This window comes from the organism of the source record quoted next, unplaced genomic scaffold, assembly GCF_019419815.1.
Source record: "Pyrus x bretschneideri cultivar Hongxiangsu unplaced genomic scaffold, Pyrus_bretschneideri_v1 Contig35, whole genome shotgun sequence".
In the NCBI taxonomy this organism is placed as follows: Eukaryota; Viridiplantae; Streptophyta; class Magnoliopsida; order Rosales; family Rosaceae; genus Pyrus; species Pyrus x bretschneideri.
The window spans coordinates 4,748,234-4,765,914 of record NW_025999668.1 but is presented as its reverse complement, the minus strand read 5'-3'; positions in this window follow the sequence as shown (position 1 = coordinate 4,765,914).

Sequence of the window (17,681 nt, the reverse complement as noted above, 5' to 3'; positions counted from 1 at the left end):
AGTCAGCTTTTCACTGATTGAGTTCCATATTGGACCCATAAGCAAGGAGGATGAGAGTAACGATGTCTATGCCTAAGCGAATCGTTTTCCTTGGAATCCTGCTTGGCATGTAGAGGATGAGGATTGTGATGGGGTTTAAAAGTTGAACTAATCAAATCTCATTAATTTTGGAAAAATCAACTAGCGTCCGAAGGATGAGAATTGTGATGGGGTGTAAAAGTTGAACTAATCAAATCTCAACAATTTTGGAAAAATCAACTAGCTATTTAAGAGAATGTTAATTGATGTGTCACATTAATCGGAAGGACAATGTTGAAATCATGGAGTGAGACATTCATTAAAAGTCAAAAAAATGAAATGGTTTAGAAGAAGCAAGAATCCTCATTTTCTAAATGGTAGGGTACTAATTGATGTGGAACTTAAAATAGAAGAAAATTCATATAGTTAAGTTTTTTGGGGTAAACAAGAGTTGATTGTTCGCAACTAGAATAATGAAATTTCCACTTTGGAATCTTGTTTAGCACCCGGAGGATGAGGATTGTGATGGGGTGTAAAAGTTGAACTAATAAAAAAAATCTCAACTATTGTGGAAAAAATCAACTCACTATTTAAGAGTATGTTGATTGATATGTCACGTTAGTTTGAAGAACGACGTTGAAGTTGTGGGGTAAGAGAGAGGAGGAGGTTTAGGTCGAGGGAGCTCGGAAGTTTTAGTTCTTTTTGGCTTGGAGTAAAATGTATGTAATATTAACATCAAACGTGTAATCATTGAACCATAAACTAACATTATGTTTGAACGAGAGAAATAAACTTGGAATTTGAATAAAGGTCAGAATTTACAAATTGATATGTATCAATTCATTTGTTTGAATTCATAAGCATAGAAATTTAGAATTTCCACGTGAAAAAAAAAAAAACTTGGAATTTGGGACCTCAAATTCCCAAATTTAAATTCCATGTAAATAGGTGTCATTTCTCAATTTCTATGATCAGGGGTTAAAAATAACAAATTCTATATTCAATTCCATTGTTCTTTTAAGTTAACCAAACAAGAAAATTCACAAATTCTAGAAAATTAATTTTCGTCATTTTAAAATTCCTTAGTAATCTTAAATTTCTTCACCAAACATAGTGTAAAGGAATTTGTTTCCAGTCCTTGTTTAAGCATTTAAATTCTAGGTTCCAATTCTTGTTTATCATTATTTATTTTATATTACCTTAGAAGGGAATCGAGTACTAGACATAGCCTAATTCTAACTCATTTCCAATCCTTGTTTAAGCATTTAAATTCTAGGATCTAACGATTAGAGCACTACCATTGTTGAAAAGATCTAGTGGTTTTATCTATTTAACTATAACATGCGTTGTGAGGTTCAATTCTGAACACACTATTTTCACCCAGAAACTATATACACGTATCAATTATTTGTTGAATACCATGCATGTCATCCCACCCAAGTTTTTCTCTTAGCATTTATCATGGATTTGGGATACTCAACACTCATAGAATATCAGTTAGGAATGAAAACTATCGTATCAGTTGCTATAAAAAACTTTGAAAGGAGGATAACTTCACCATGGCTACCAATCCTTTGCCTCTACAGGTCCTGTAAGAATGTACATATGCCCCTAACACTATTGACACATCCCGACCTGTAATGTCCACTAGAACTCCCAATCAAGCTGTGCTGGGCGACACCTGAAAGGTGACGAAGCCATAAAGTGTGATAATGCATAAACTATGAATAATTTAAAACCTAAAAGTGCCTCACTAAACGAGTGTGCAATGAGCGGTTATGGACTCATTCACACATGATACAGAAAATAAGTAAAGTACAACAAAATAGAAATAATGATTATACCATCATAAGAAGCCACCTGTACTGAGAAGTGCCACGAATCCTCGTCAATACGGAAATTTTGCTACTAAAATCTGGAGGGCACAAAACCTAAAATGTGAGTGGGCGAAAACAAGCTCTTCAAAACCATTACACTTAACAAAAGTAATAACCTTTCACCGTAAAACTTGAATAATTTCTCAGAAAATAGAATACATATCAACATCAAAACTATACTCGGAATAGCAAAATCCACATGTATGCCATTCCCAACATCTCAACATAATGAAATACGTAAACCAGGTGAAATAATTCCATGAAAGTAATATGTCAGCCGGATTCACCTATTGTGACCTATACAACTGAACCTATAGCTCATCCAATATCCAAGTAATATGTCAGTTGGATCCACCTCTTATGGCCTATACAGCTAAACCCATAGCGTATCACATATCTCTGCACACGAGTCAGAACCACCTCTAGTGGTCTGTACGACAGGACTAGGTGTAAATAAGTACGCTCAAGTGCTACGATCACGTGAAGACTGTGCGAATAATCGTGGGTCACCTACGAGTCGGAACCACCTATTGTGGTCTGTACGATAGGAATGTGCACCTACCTTGGATCCAAGGTGAGCGTAAGGTGTGGGAGGTGAACTTTACGTGAAGGACTGTGCCCTAGCCACGAGCGGGAGCACTAATACCAGGGTGCAAGTTTATGAGCTTAACTACATCTATTATAACATATACACTCATGGGCAACCTGTACGACAGTGTCGGAGTTGCCTATTATTGCAACATGTACGACAAGGTCGGAGTTGCCTAAAACATACATGTAGTCATGCCATAACCATAAACTCACCTGAACTTACCTGGGTGTCCTGTGTTCACCTTTGCACTTCAAAGCGTTCACAAATATAATGTGCAGGTAATATACATATGGATATAACATGATGCCATCTAATACTCAACCATGTCATAGCATTTTCAAGTATATACATATACATAATATGGCATAAAATGCATAAGCTGTAACGCCGTACTCCTGAACTATTATGTTCGGGAATAATTATCGGTGATAAGCCCAACTAGACGCTAGTTTAATTAACTATCATTACTTACGTTTCCTTACTTCAATTTATTGATTCTTCACACATTAATTTATGACCAACATTTAACCACCAAAACATAAGGTTAAATCTCACATTTTCCACCAATGTCCCTCACATTGTTCAATTCCCCAAACAAGGCTATTGTCTCAATTATTTAGTCTCATTTATTGTATGGCTACATCTAACGTCTCGTTAGACTGCCTACGTACCCTAAATAGGGATCAAGCCTTTCGTAGTTCACAGTAGTACTTCAAAGCATTCACAGTAATTATATGTAGGTAATATGCATAAGTCAACTTAAAACGTTCGTGGAATTATCAATCATGTGTATATATACGATAGAAAGGAAAAGACCCACTCACCTGAGGTTCGTGCTACGACTCCCTAGCACTAATATCGAGGCATCACGAACCAACGTCGCCTGGAACAATTATCAAATCACGTCTCAGAGTTCTTACTGATAGAATACATAATTTACATAAAACACATCCCTACGTAATTCAGTCCGAAAGATCTGCATCACGGATTTCTAATCCATTACATGCAAGGATCCACATTATGTTCCTAGAACAACGTCCTAATGTTTCATTACGATCCAACGGTCAGATCTCCGCCAATTGCTAAAACCAAGTGGCGGTCAACATTTTATTTTATGAATTTACAAATCCAATTCGGGAAGATCCGTGCGTCGGATTCCTGATCCGTAAGTTTCTGTGGTCCTCAAATATTACGTACTACAACGTTTTAAAGTTTGGTGACGATCTAACGGTCAGATAGTCGATTCACACTTTTACCAAATAACGTAACGTAGAGAATTTAGGTTACAACCGTCAACCTATCTCATACAATTACCAAGACTGAACTCAATGCATCTAATTTAGCCTAAGAATGACATCGACGGCCCCTTGGCCACCCGCGGCCGTGGGTGGCGGTCGGCTGCCCCGACTCGCCGGAAAATCCAACTATTTCCAAAAATTACCAAATTTTACATAATTGTAGGTCTTAATGAGAAGAGTAAACTTTATACCTGTGGCCAAGTCTAATTTGGCCAGAAAACACTTGAAATTACCCACGAACTGCCGAAACCCTAGAATTGGGTGTAATTTGATTCGACCTCCAAACTTGCTCTGACGCCTCCACCACTGCTTAGGCTTTGTTCCTGGGTTCTAGGGGAGTGTTTTGGTAGTGATAATTGGAGGAAAAAGTTTCACAATTGGTGGATTTCGAGCAAAGTTCCCCACAGCAACCACGGGTGTTTGTTCACCAAACTACAATCAAATTCCTTTGTTTTTCGATAGAATTGGAAGAAGGGAGGTTGTGGAAGTAGTTTGCAAGTGATGGATAGGTGAAAATCTCCTGAAAAATGGTGGAAGTTAGCTGGAATTTCATCGGTTTGAAACTGGGTCGAGTGTGTGATGCACGGGTCCGATTTGGGTGCTCCTCACCCTTCTCCTTTCTCTTCTTGTTCTACCCCCCGATTGGCCATCCTTCTTCCTCTCTCCTCTCCTGATTCGCCACCATCTTCCCTCATTTTTCCTCCTGAAACTCTCCTTCCTTTCTCTTCCTGCCATTCGGCAGTTTCTAAATATATATAAATATATATTTTTTTCTTTCACAAAATAACATCAAACTCATATAATAATACTTATGAAAATATATAATAATAAATGGAAATCCTTAGAAACGTAGTTTTCAAATTTGTAAGTCCGTAAAACTTCAACCGTAGCTCCGAATTCACTTCCTCTTTCGTCTATCCGTTCGTATCACCGGATACTACGCAAATACGCTAAAAGAATAAGTCATATGTCTCACCAAATGTAAGTCAACAAAAGTCAATACCCTCATCTATGGGGCATTTTCGTAAAATAATGCTTTGAAATTTGTAAAAACATAAAATTAGGGACGGGTCGTCACAACTACCCTTACTGCTCCCACACATTTCTGTTAGAACCAATCAGATACGGATTATATAAAATATACATAATTACAGAGTGTATACAGAAATCACTATATATTTAAATCACAAATGAATAATAAATGTAGTTGTAAATAAAATCACAACAAATATCATTGACATGTTTTCGAGAGAGACAGAGGCTTGCATAAGCAATCTCCTAAGATAAAAATATGCCCTCACACCTGTGCAGTAGTTTTTGGACGTCTATCTTGCAGGATACAACTATCTAACTCAAATTCCTACACTCGAACTTGAATTCTTTGCAAAATGATTTGTGTTTCTTTGTGAAAAATAAAAGAACGTTGGAATTGAATTATTCGTTTCTAATCCTACAACCATATTTATAATGGCTTCCCTTCAAAAGGGTTGTAACTGTTTTGCAGTAAACAATCTTATCCCTTCAGAAAAACCTAGTCTTATCTTTTCGGAAAAACCTAAAACGTAAAAATATAAATTTAAAAGTCATACTTGTGTGATTTGTCTATTTAAGCCCATACACCCAAATCCAACCCAACTCCTAGGCCCAAGGTCTACGACTTTGTTCCAATTCTTTTAAAATGATAAGTGAGTGGACTCACTTATAAAGGTGATGATGTGAAGATATATGGCTGATGTGGGACAATTGTCCCTCACAAGTTCCAACAATTTCTTGATTTTTGTATTCAAAATAAATACGGATGGTGGATCAATTAATCATATTCACGTAAAGCTATAGTACAAAATTCATCGTTCAAGTATATATAATAACAAAGCCTTATTTCAGTAAGTGAGCTCAGTTGTATGAATCTTAGAATGTCATTATGCTCATTTTTACGCCAAGTATTCCGTTAGCTCATCTTCATTCAAGTATGTTGGGTTTTTCCAGCCCATAATGATTTGTCCTAAAGGCAATTAGGAATAGAGTGTTAGAGGATTAACTTGTTTTTTTTTCAATTGAAGTTATTTCTCAATTGGAGTGGTTTTCTCAATTAGAGTCGGTTACCCAATTGGAGTTGCTTTCCCAATTGGAATTGTTTACCCAATTGAAGTTTGTTACCCAATTGGAGTTAATTTCTGAATTGAAGAATGATTCATAACTAGATTTCAATTAGGATTTATTGAAGAAGACCTTTATTATGTCTATATAAAGGGCTATTGTACTACTTTTGAATTGGATCAAAACAATAAGTTGTATACCACTCTAGGAGTTCGATTGCAATGTTGAGTAGGTGGGGATGACAATGGAAATTTTGAGGATGAATTTTTTTAAGGGGGGAAGGATGTGAAATCCCGTCCACGGATTTCACTATTTAAAATTATGTATTCTATATTTTGTATTCGTATTTGTAGTTTCAACGCTTATATATTTGCCGCGTACAAATTTTTTGATAAGTAAAGGGACGAAAATGCCCTTAATGAATTAAGCGGATTTTCAAGGATGTATTTGATCCCTTCATAATTTTCTAGATTTCTTTACATTTTTGGATAGTACGTGTCAATACGAATGCGTGAGCGCAAACTGATTGTAATTTGGAGTTATAACGAATGAGTTATAAACAATTGAAGTTGAGGACAAAATGGTCCTTTAATTATTTATCTGGAAGGCTCAAGATTTATTGGATCAGGAACAGCCGAGATAAAGTCATGTGTGTGGCTGAGATGGAAAGAAAATAAGAGAAATGAGGTGTGGAACTACCCAATCAGAAAGCAGAGAAAGGGAAGAAAGGAGAGGGAGAGAGGAGCACCGGATCCCTTTGACCCGTTTACAAACCCGACGACCCGAACACTGACCCGGATTCCTAGGACTGTTCCAACAGGTTTTTCGTTGATTTTTATGGCTTTCTTCAACCTCCCATCACCCCCCAAACACCTTCACGTCATCCTAGTATCTAATTAAAGCCAAAATCGACAAGTTTTTGTTGTGATTTCACGAAGGACATACGTACGGGTGCCGTGAAACCCTAACCTTCAATCCACCATTCCTGAAACATTCTCCATCAACCACCACCACCCTCAGGTGTCTCTTGAGTCCAGGAACAAACCCCAAACAAGTTTGGGGGCGGCGGAACTTAGAATTCGATGGATCGAGGCTCACCCCTTTTCGGGGTTTCCGACGCTTCGAGAGATTTTCTAGCCCTTTCCCGATTAAACTAGGCTTCGGCCCAGGTATGAAAAATGTTTCTCTCGTTGAGTTGTACATTTCTGCAAAATTTGGTGAATTTTAGAGTTGGTCAAAATTTAGGGTTTCCATTTGTCGAAAAACGCCACCAGCGGCGGTGTGTTGCTAGTGGGCCAATGCAGCCTTTTTAAGTTAAATTCGGTGTTCTGATTTTAGTTTTAGTATCTGTTTGATGTGGTTCAATAGTTTGAACCTAGTATTAAATATTACACCACTTGATCATTTTATGATTTGACTATCTGACTGTTTGATTGTCACCCAACTTTAATACGTTATAGTACATAATATTTGAGGACATTAGAAACTGACGGATCAGGAATCAGACGTACAAATCTTTTCGAATTGGATTTCTATGTTTGTAAAATCAAACGTTGACTGCCACTTAATCTTAATGATTGGTGGAGATCCAACCGATGGATCGTGATGAAATTTTAGTACATTGTTTTAGAAGAGTAGTGAGATTCTTGGAAAGTTACGGATCAAAAATCTGATAGGCGGATCTTCCGGTTTAAATTTCTAGGGTTATGGACCCTACCCTCGATCTTGATCGACAATTGACTTTTTAGTCAATTAGCCCGAGTTCTTCTAGTGTGTTGCTGAGCTTAGAGTGTTGTTGAGATTCCATAGAGCTTATTGGGCTCAGCATGATGACGTGTCTTCCTCGATTGACATGCACCTCAATTTACGTACTGATGGCATCACATTATGATATGCTTGTTTATTTTATGTGATTGACATGTGTATTGAACTTGTTGTGGAGTGTGGCATGTTTGGCCTGATATGATGAAATGTGAGGGCTAAAAGTGGACCATGAACCCATTGTCATGGGGTTTGTTACTTCGAGACTTGTTTCACATATCGTAACATTATTTCATTTCTCGTTTCGTTGAGCCATTCTAATTGTGTACCTTGTGCTTTGTTCCATTTCTTGTTTCATTGAGCTTTTGTATTTTGAGTACTTGTATCATGTCTTGTTCTTTGAGCGTTGCAATATTTCTTGGACTTCTGCTCGGTTCCGTTAAGTGATTTGGAACTGGATTTCCACTGGGGTTCCGTTGAGTAGTCCGATTCCTTACTCCGTCTGGATTCCGTTAAGTGGTCCAGAATCCCTCGTGATCCGCAATTTCGTTGAGTGGTCCAGAATCGTATCCAGTTTGGATTTCATTAGTGGTTCGATATGCATTGTCTCCACGATTCTGTTGAGTGGTCTGGTATTGTATCCACTCGGATTCCTTTGAAAGGTCCGAAATCCCTTCTACTCTGCGATTCTGTTGAGTGGTCCGGAATTGTATCTTGGTTTGGATTCCATTGAGTGGTCCATAATCGCATTTGGTATTTTGGTTTCGTTGAGTGGTCTAGAACTTGATGTTGTTTGATTTCGTTGAGTGGTCTGAAATCCCATTCTTCAGAGATGTAGGCTTCGGTCGGAACTTGATGTTGTTGGAAAGTATATGTGTGTGTGAATGGCAAGATGACTAGAGAATATTATTGTGCTTCGTTGAATTTTCCTTGAGATGTTGCATGCTTGAATCGTGGTACTACGTTGGGACATAGTGGTTTATGTGATGAATGTTCGAGTGTAGGGAATGACGAACTACGAATGGCTTGATCCCTATTTAGGGTACGTAGGCAATCTAACAACGAGGTTAAATGCAGCCATAAAGTATACGAAAAATTACTACGCAGTTGGATCGTGAGTTGTGCTTTGCACATATCCCGGAGACGGGGTATGTTAGATATACATGAAATTGGTGACGTCACGTGTCGATCCTAGACGTATGTCAGGATTGGGGCATGACAGTTCAAGTGAGAGAAAGGCAAAATGTGTGAGAGAGAAAATAAAAGAGATAAAAAATGTATATCTTTTTCTTATTCTTTGTGGTTTTTCATCAAGTCTTAGTCCTAGAAGCTTGGCAAGATTATTTGTTGTACTCATTATTGATATAGTGAAAGATTGTTATTGCTACCCCGTGAACATAGGTACATATAAGTGAATCACGTTAATTCTTGGTGTGATTTATCTTAGTTTATTTTGTTTTCGATTTCTAGAGTTTTTTTTTTTTCTCATTCTTAAATGCGATATTGTTGAGTGAGAGAAATGTAAAATGTGTGAGAGAGAAAATAAAAGAGATAAAAAAATGTATATCTTTTTCTTATTCTTTGTGGTTTTTCATCAAGTCTTAGTCCTAGAAGCTTGGCAATATTATTTGTTGTACTCATTATTGATATAGTGAAAGATTGTTATTGCTGCCCCGTGAACATAGGTATATATAAGTGAATCACGTTAATTCTTAGTGTGATTTATCTTAGTTTATTTTGTTTTCGATTTCTAGAGTTTTTTTTTTCTCATTCTTAAATGCGATATTCACAACAAGTTGTATCAAAGCTTGATTTGGCTGATATGCGGCCCGCTTTAATTGGGTTACATGAAAATAAAGAATGGAGGACATGCTTTAGGTACCGTTTGGTACGTGGGATGGAACGGAACGCGCTCATCCTACGTTTAGTGCACCAAAGGTAGTGGGACGTGCTGTCCCATAGAACGAGTTTTGGCTGAATTTTCTTTCCACCTCTCCCTGGAACGACTCAGTCCAACCCCGTGGAACACAAAATTATAACATTTTAAGACAAATATGCCCCTTATCTTTTTCAATATTTACACCATCCAAATTATAAAACAAACCGTAAAATTCTATCATCTTCGTTCCATCTTCTTTGCCGATGCCTTTTTCCCGTAGCCTTCTAGCAGCTGCATCTCCAGGTTTGATCTTGATCTTCTCCCGTAGCCGCTGCATCTCTAGGTTTGATCTCAATCTTTTTTCGTAGCCTTCCAATTGCACGTGAGAAGCCCACAGTTGAGCTTGTGAAGGTTACCAATGAGTTGAAATCATTCAAGGCATATGACAAACTTTGTGTGGAGAGAATGAATACATGCCAATTGGTGCTAGGCTCAAGAAGGCAACAATGGCAGAGAAGGAATAGAAGAAATAGAGAGCTTGATGTGCACTTGGTGTCAGGTTTCATTTTGGAAGGATTTTTGTTTTAGATTTTCATCTACTAACTACGGGATTTGTTTCTTGAACCCATCAATTTTAGAGTTTATAAGCTTAAGTAACCCAAGTTAAAGAGATGCTTCCATTGCTATTTATTTCTGATACCATATTGGGGTTTTGTTATTTGTGCTTGCATTTGATTTCGAATGATCTGGATTAAAAGCATATAATTTGGATCCAAGTCCCCTTGAATTGTTTATTCACTTAAAGATCAAATGGTTCAACATTCTTAGTAACCTTCAAGCAATTATCCATGACCCTAACGTCAACAAGATGGAATTCATGGCATAACATATCTTCAGTCATGTGCTAGTGTAAAAAATATATCATAGATAAGCATATATGTGTTCAAATATGACCAAGTTAAAAAAAAAAAAAAAAAAAAAAAAAAAAAAAAACTATCTCGTCTCGTCACACATATAAACTTTGTACCAAATAAAAGACGAAACAAGGGTAAATTAGTCATTTAATCTTTTGGTTATATTCCGTCATGCGCTTACCAAAAACAAAACGGAACAACCGTCCTATTCCATCATGTGTGTACCAAACATAACACGAAACCTTTGTTCCATTCCGTCCCGTTTGCGTACCAAACAGTACCTTACTTAAGGTGTTAAGAATAAACCAGCAAGTGTGTCTGATGTTGACTGGACCAAGATGAAGATGAGCGATGTTTTATGGCAAAGAAGTCTATAATTGCCAATTTGATTCCAACAATTGATTCTTTCATTGAGAGTAAACTCTTTTTCTGCTTGACCAGATCACTCTACTACAAGCATGTATGTTGAAGAAAGCTCAATTAATGCTAATGTTAACCCCGTTGGTGGAGACAAACCACATTCCGATGCATCCGTTATTCCAAAAGTGGATAATCCGTAGCCTAACGCGTCCACATCTAGAGCGAGTAATGAACCACAGGAAATGATAGTCGCACCTGAGAACAGTAAAGATCCTGTCAACAAACACATGCCATTCATGGATCAAATTTAGGAAACCTTGATAAAAATCAAAGCTTCTGCCGACAAATTGCAAAAGAACCAAGCGGACGCTCAAGCAGAAAGCCACTCCAACTTCGTGGATATTGAGAAACACATGAAGAACCTGAAGAATTTGAGTGGGACGACCCCACAAACATAGATTCCAATTTTTGGTTTTGGGAATATAAGTACCTGTTGACCCTAAAAATTAATGAACCTACGTGGTGCGCAGGTCGAGTAACTAATAAGCTAACTACGTCTTTCAGTTATGTGTGGGGCATGCCAACTCATCAGCCGAACTCGGCCGGGGAGTAGAATGTGTTGATATTGCATTAGGCGTGCTGCTAACTTCTCGATCTTGCGACTGCGATCGAGGAAGGAACATGTCTTTGAAGGAAGATTTGTGAAAACATGTTCATTTAAGCAACATCAATAGCATGCAATTAACAATTTAAAGGCGGAATCATGCTTGTATGCACTTAAAACAAAACATTTACCCATGAAATTCAAAGCCTAGTAGATAGGTGAACCAAGACTCAACTCAAAAACAAAGTGAGTTGAGAATTCAATACCTTTGTAGATTCCTCTTTGCATAAGCAAAGGCTAATCACCCAAAGAGAGGGCCTTCATTCCTTGCATCTTAGATCCATGGATTTGGATGGATGAAAAGGTTTCTCCAAGTTCCCAAAATTGAGAACCTCTAAGTCTCCACACCAAGGTATATTGTAGAAGAAATGAGTGACCTAGAGGAAGTAAGATTGCTAGCTATTCCCCTCTAGATTGGCCGAAATTTTAGAGAGAAAGGAGAGCTTGTGTTCTCATCCTTTCCCCCAAAAATCACCCTTAGTAAATTTTAGGCTATAAAGTCCTTTATATAGTCCCTTCAAATAAGTGACCTAATGGACCAAAAGCCCTATTCTTTTACACATGGCTAGCCTATAGGTTTATTGGGCTTTCAAGCCCTTTGTTTTATTCAAGTTGTCATACAACTTGAGTTAATAGGCTTGACATTCAAATCCCATTGGGCCTTGCGGCCCAAAACTAACCCGAGGTCTTTAACGAACTTATTCGTTTGATTAATTAACATATTAATTAATCCTTGCCATAAATAATTAAACCATTTAATTATTCTTACTCATCTCCGTTGAATCTTCAAACTCTACCTTACACGGTGTACGATCCATTAGGTTCCTTTTAGCGAGGCAGTGGGCGATTCAAACTCTTTCAAATCAATTGTGAATTGAAACTTACTTTCAATTCTCCCGTTAGTGATAATACACTTTTAGGGCTTCCACAAACCATGAGTGACACCTAGCAGCATATCATGGTTACCCAAGCTAATCAGAAGAGGTGGAGAACCTATTCAGTTTAGGATTACAAATGCAATACGGTCTTTCTCTAATACAATACTCTTGACCACATTGTTTGGTTTGATAGTTTATTCATGTCTACTATCCAATGTGAATCTTGTACTTATATGATTACCTTGAATGTGATCTGGAACGCATTCCAACATCTCATTCATACTCTGGCCAGAGATTCTAAATCATATCATAGAGTATTCTCCCTCAAACAGTTTGAAGGTTAGAGATCCCTTGTTGCGCATTCACTTGCCTCCATGGCTAAGTAGCTTAACCCCAACGATGCCGTGGACACCCTGATAGAGTGACTTTGACATAATCAAAGATTAAGGACCTAACCACAAGACAACTGTGATGCCTCAGGTCAAAAGACTAATTTGCATTATCCCAACCATGAGTTCTCATGTGACATGAATATGAGAACTCTTCGTTGATTGTGTTCAGTGAACTCATTCTCTATTGAGCACCTACGTACTTGTCTTGATGTCACACACACCAATGACTCGAGACTAGTCACTCTCCCTGAGAGAAGACATAGCACGTACTGATCTTAACGGACTGTCAATGCCCAATTGACAATCCTATGATCAGGAACGTTTAGGATGTGTCAACGAAAGAATGGTCTCATGAATCTAACTTCTTTAGATCGCATTCTTCCAATCACATATTCCTTGGACCTATCGTTTAAGCATATAACATTTATATGAGACGGCTCAAACAATAATCTTTGCCCTTTACATTTAAACTACATTAATTTAAAATGAACTACATTAGTTTGAAATGTCCGTAAAGTATCATCATATGATTGGTTTTAGGGCACATTTCCAACAATCTCCCACTTGCACTAGAGCCAATCAGCTTAGTCATCATTGATGATACCTCTTCTGTAATTCATTTCATAAATGGCTGAGTAGTAGGCCTAAACAATGGATATCTATATGTTATCCATAGAAGCAACCTTGAGAATAACGACGTCACCATTATACATGATTCTCAATCATGTGGTTCAGTCTCTCATTTGAGTTCGGACCTTGATGAGACCTTGATTCCCTGGCTTGAGCTATCGCCCCATTAGTGTCATACACTTTCTGGTTGGAACCGAATGAAGAGTTCATGAATGAACTTTCCCATCCAAACAACAATGTTGTAAGCTTCTATATGGCAATATATTTTGCATACATGATAGAACACATTAAAGTCATTACTTTTAACGTTTCCACCCAAATATCTCTTTAGTCATAATAAAGAGATATCTCATTATCACTTCATTCATAATGAAGAGATATTCTATGATGGATTAGATTCATAATCTATTTCATTTACGCTTCCATTACGTTACTCTAATTCTTCCTCATTCTTGAGGAATCCATCCTTAGTATTTCTTAAATACCTAAGGATTCACTTGACAGTTGCCATGGTTCTGATCCTGGGCTTGCACTGATATCATCTTGTACCGTTCTAGGTACAACTTATATCAATGTTTTCATACAATATGAAATACATAAATCACCTTTCTGCGTATGCATAAAGGATTCTATTTACGCATTATTTCTTTGGGAGTCAAAGGGTACATTCCCTTTGAGAAGAACAACTTCCTAGTCTCACTAGAATTGTCATTCTAATTGAAGTTTATCATCATATGAGAAACTTCCTAGCATCTCTTGTCTATTTTAGGGATTGATATAATCCAATTATATCTTGAAATCTATCATTATAGATTTCCATCCCATGTATATAGACTATGTCTCCCATATACATTCTATCATTATAGAATGTTTAAAGTCATAACTTTAACGATGAAGAATTCCTTTCATTTTCAAAATTAATATATATCATGTATATATATTCAAATTTAGGAATATGATCAACTCCCACTAATCTTTTGTAAACCTAGTAAACAAAAGATTCATTTACATCTTTATGAGAAATCAAACAATTGTTTTTTTTTCTCATAAGACGCTTATAGCTCCCACTAGCTTGCTAAGATCCATGATGGATGGATCTTCTTACAACTAACATGTCTTAGAAGTATATATCATATATATATGGGTAATTGATAATGTCCAACGAACTAAATCTTATTTATGTTCATTCTTCTCCTAATGGAGAAATTCATTATCTTACGATGCTACTTTCCTTGATATTTTTCAAGGAAATTAATCTAAAGTGTTACTTTTTCCTTGGATCAAATCTAAGGAGGTAAATACTTTAGACGTCTTACTCATCTACTTACATTTCTTGAATTCTTTGAAACCTTTTGCAAAGTATTCGGACTTGTGTTTATTCAAAATAAACTATAGTCCAACCGAGAGTGATCTTCGGTGAATGTCATACAACATGAGTAGTATTATGTTGTGGACAAGTGCCACTAACATCTAAGTGAATTAACCTCAACAACTTTGTGATTCTTTCTTCTTTCCAAAAGAATAAAGATTCGAACATTTCGCCTCTATACAATTTTTAACAAGAAGGTATTGGATCCGGATCTAACGATCAAAAGCATCCATCTATGACCAACTCGTAACTTATGTTTTAGAGGTATCACAACTCAGTTGGAATTAGTCACTACCCTGCAACCTTTTGGGTTTTAAGCATCATCGTATTCTAAACAGTTAAACTACCACATCATCTCTACTATAGAGACAACCAATTACAATAATCTAATTATTGATTAATAAAGAACAATGTTTTTGTCAAACAAAACATTTATCCATCTTTACTATAGTGACGGATTTAAGTTCCTTAAAATTGGAATGTAAAGACAATCTTTAGTATTTTCCAATTTCTTTGGTAGTTCATATGAGGAAGTAAGTACAATCCGCTTTCGCAGAGATCTATATTCGATTCACGTTTGGAATGTGAAGTATTTTCTCTTCTCTCATTAATCTTCTACTTTTTATTAGCACACTTTTACATCAATTGTAAAACATAGTTACTAATACAGAATCATGCATTCAAGTAGAAGAACCAACTGTTGTGAACTTTTCAAGAACATTTTACAACACCTTCGAAAGGTGTGTTCTTGACACTTGCAAGACATTTCTTTGCAAATACCCCTTCCAATGTCCATCCTTTCACAAAGAACGTTTGTTCCCTTGGAGTTATTTTGCCTTCTTCATTTGACTTCCCTTTTGACTACAATAGTCATGGTCCCTAAACTCCCACTATCTCTCTTGAAACTTATTTCAAATGTGTTATACACATCAAACGATTTGGAGAGCGTGCGGTTATTGTTCACTATATAGTTTACAATAAACTTAGTGAACCATTAGGATAGGGACACAAAGGTGAAGTCCTTGCCTAGTTTCCGTCTCGTTAAGTGGTTTAACACTCCAACACTCAATGATTCAAAATCATCATAAGTCCATATAAATGGACTATTTTTGTCAACCAACCATTATGTTCTAAACATAACAACAAACTCTCAAGAGTTGTTCAAGGCAACTCTCATTTCTTCATACAACAATTTGTAAGTGAAGAATCATGGCACATAAAGTGTCCATGCCCTTGTGCTTACTTCTCAAGTTCCTTGTTCGTGTAACAAAGAGACAAGCACTAAAGTTTGTGTTGATTAAGGGTTGTTCAAAGCAACTCTTATTTCTTCATACAACAATTTGTATTTGAAGAATTATGACATTAAAAGTGTTGTCCTTCTCATGTTAGACTTATCTAACATATTCTTCCAATGATACATTATCAATAGGAAGATTGTGAGGATGAGACTACTTAGTTACATCTACAAGCCTGATGCGAGAATTACTTGACACTCAAATTAAACCCTCGTTTGACAGTTGTAGTAGAATGGATAAGTGAGGGATCGTTCTAGACCGGGGATTAGGAGGGCTTGCTAAAACCTTCTAAATTGACTTAAGAACGTAAAAACAATATAAAACACTAAACTAGACTCAAAGAATGCAAAACTAAAATTTAAAACATTAAGACAAACCAAAAGACTCAAAACTAATTTTGGACGAATTTAAGATTATGGCTTGATTCAAAATACTTTAAAACATAAACTAAACAGATTCTAAGCACTAAAGAACAAGAAAGTAAAAGGGGGGGGGGGAAAGTTTTGATTTGACGAAAATTGAAATAACAAAACAAGTTAATAAACTAAGCGGAATGTAAATATGAATTTGTGATGGAATGAATGGAATGAAGGCTAGCTAAGGGGTTCTTCTCCACACATGTTATACTTGCATACAAGATTGATTCTCAGTTGGTCTTTCGATAAATTATGAAACTCAACACTCCGGATTAATTAGGTCCGCTTAAATTAACCGTCAAGTTTTCTTTAAGTTAATGAATTGGATGGGTTTGCGCAACGCAATTCACAACATTCTCCAAAAGTCCTTTACGTGAACAGCACAATAAAGATACAATCAAAGATCATTAAGCATTATGAAAACTATAAGTGTTGACGAGGCATTCGTTACTATGATGAGCATGAAACTCGTGCCAAGAATTCATTTAACGCGATTGTTTATAAGCAACCTCCACTACTTGTGAATATAAGTTCATAACGATTAGGTGAAATTCACTTATATTCTAGCGTCATATTTATGCATGAAAATTAAGCGCGCATTCTTAATAAACATTCATAAATAAGTTATCAATCAAACGGTTAAACAAATTGAATCCACAACTTATGAAATTCCAACGAAAGTTAATCAATTCATATTGCAAATATAAACATAGTTTCGAATCACCCCCTAGCTAAAGGGGGTTTAGTTCCTCATAACTTTGAAATCAAAGAAACACCTAAACATTCCAACAACTCAAAACTTGAATTGTATGAACGTTTAAGCACTCTTCTCTTCCATTCCTTATACGTACAAAACAAAGAGAATTAAAATGAAACTTTGAAATCAAAGAAACACCTAAACATTCCAACAACTCAAACTTGAATTGTATGAACGTTTAGGCACTCTTTTCTTCCTCGTTGTTGTAGCACAAGGTTTAAGGATAGGTTGGTTGGGGGGATGGAAGTGTGGAATGGAATGGAAATGGAGGAAATGCAGGAAAGCACGACAATAATGGGAATTAGCTTATGGTGCGGATTCCCCCTCCAAAACATGAGTGAGTGATAGGTATATATAGGTGGAAGTGCACGGATTGATGGAGATGAAATGGGAGATAATGGTTTAGGAATAAGAATTAAAAATGGGATGGTGGATGATTAATTGTAGGTTGTTTTTGGTAGTGCACGGATTGGGGATAATAAAG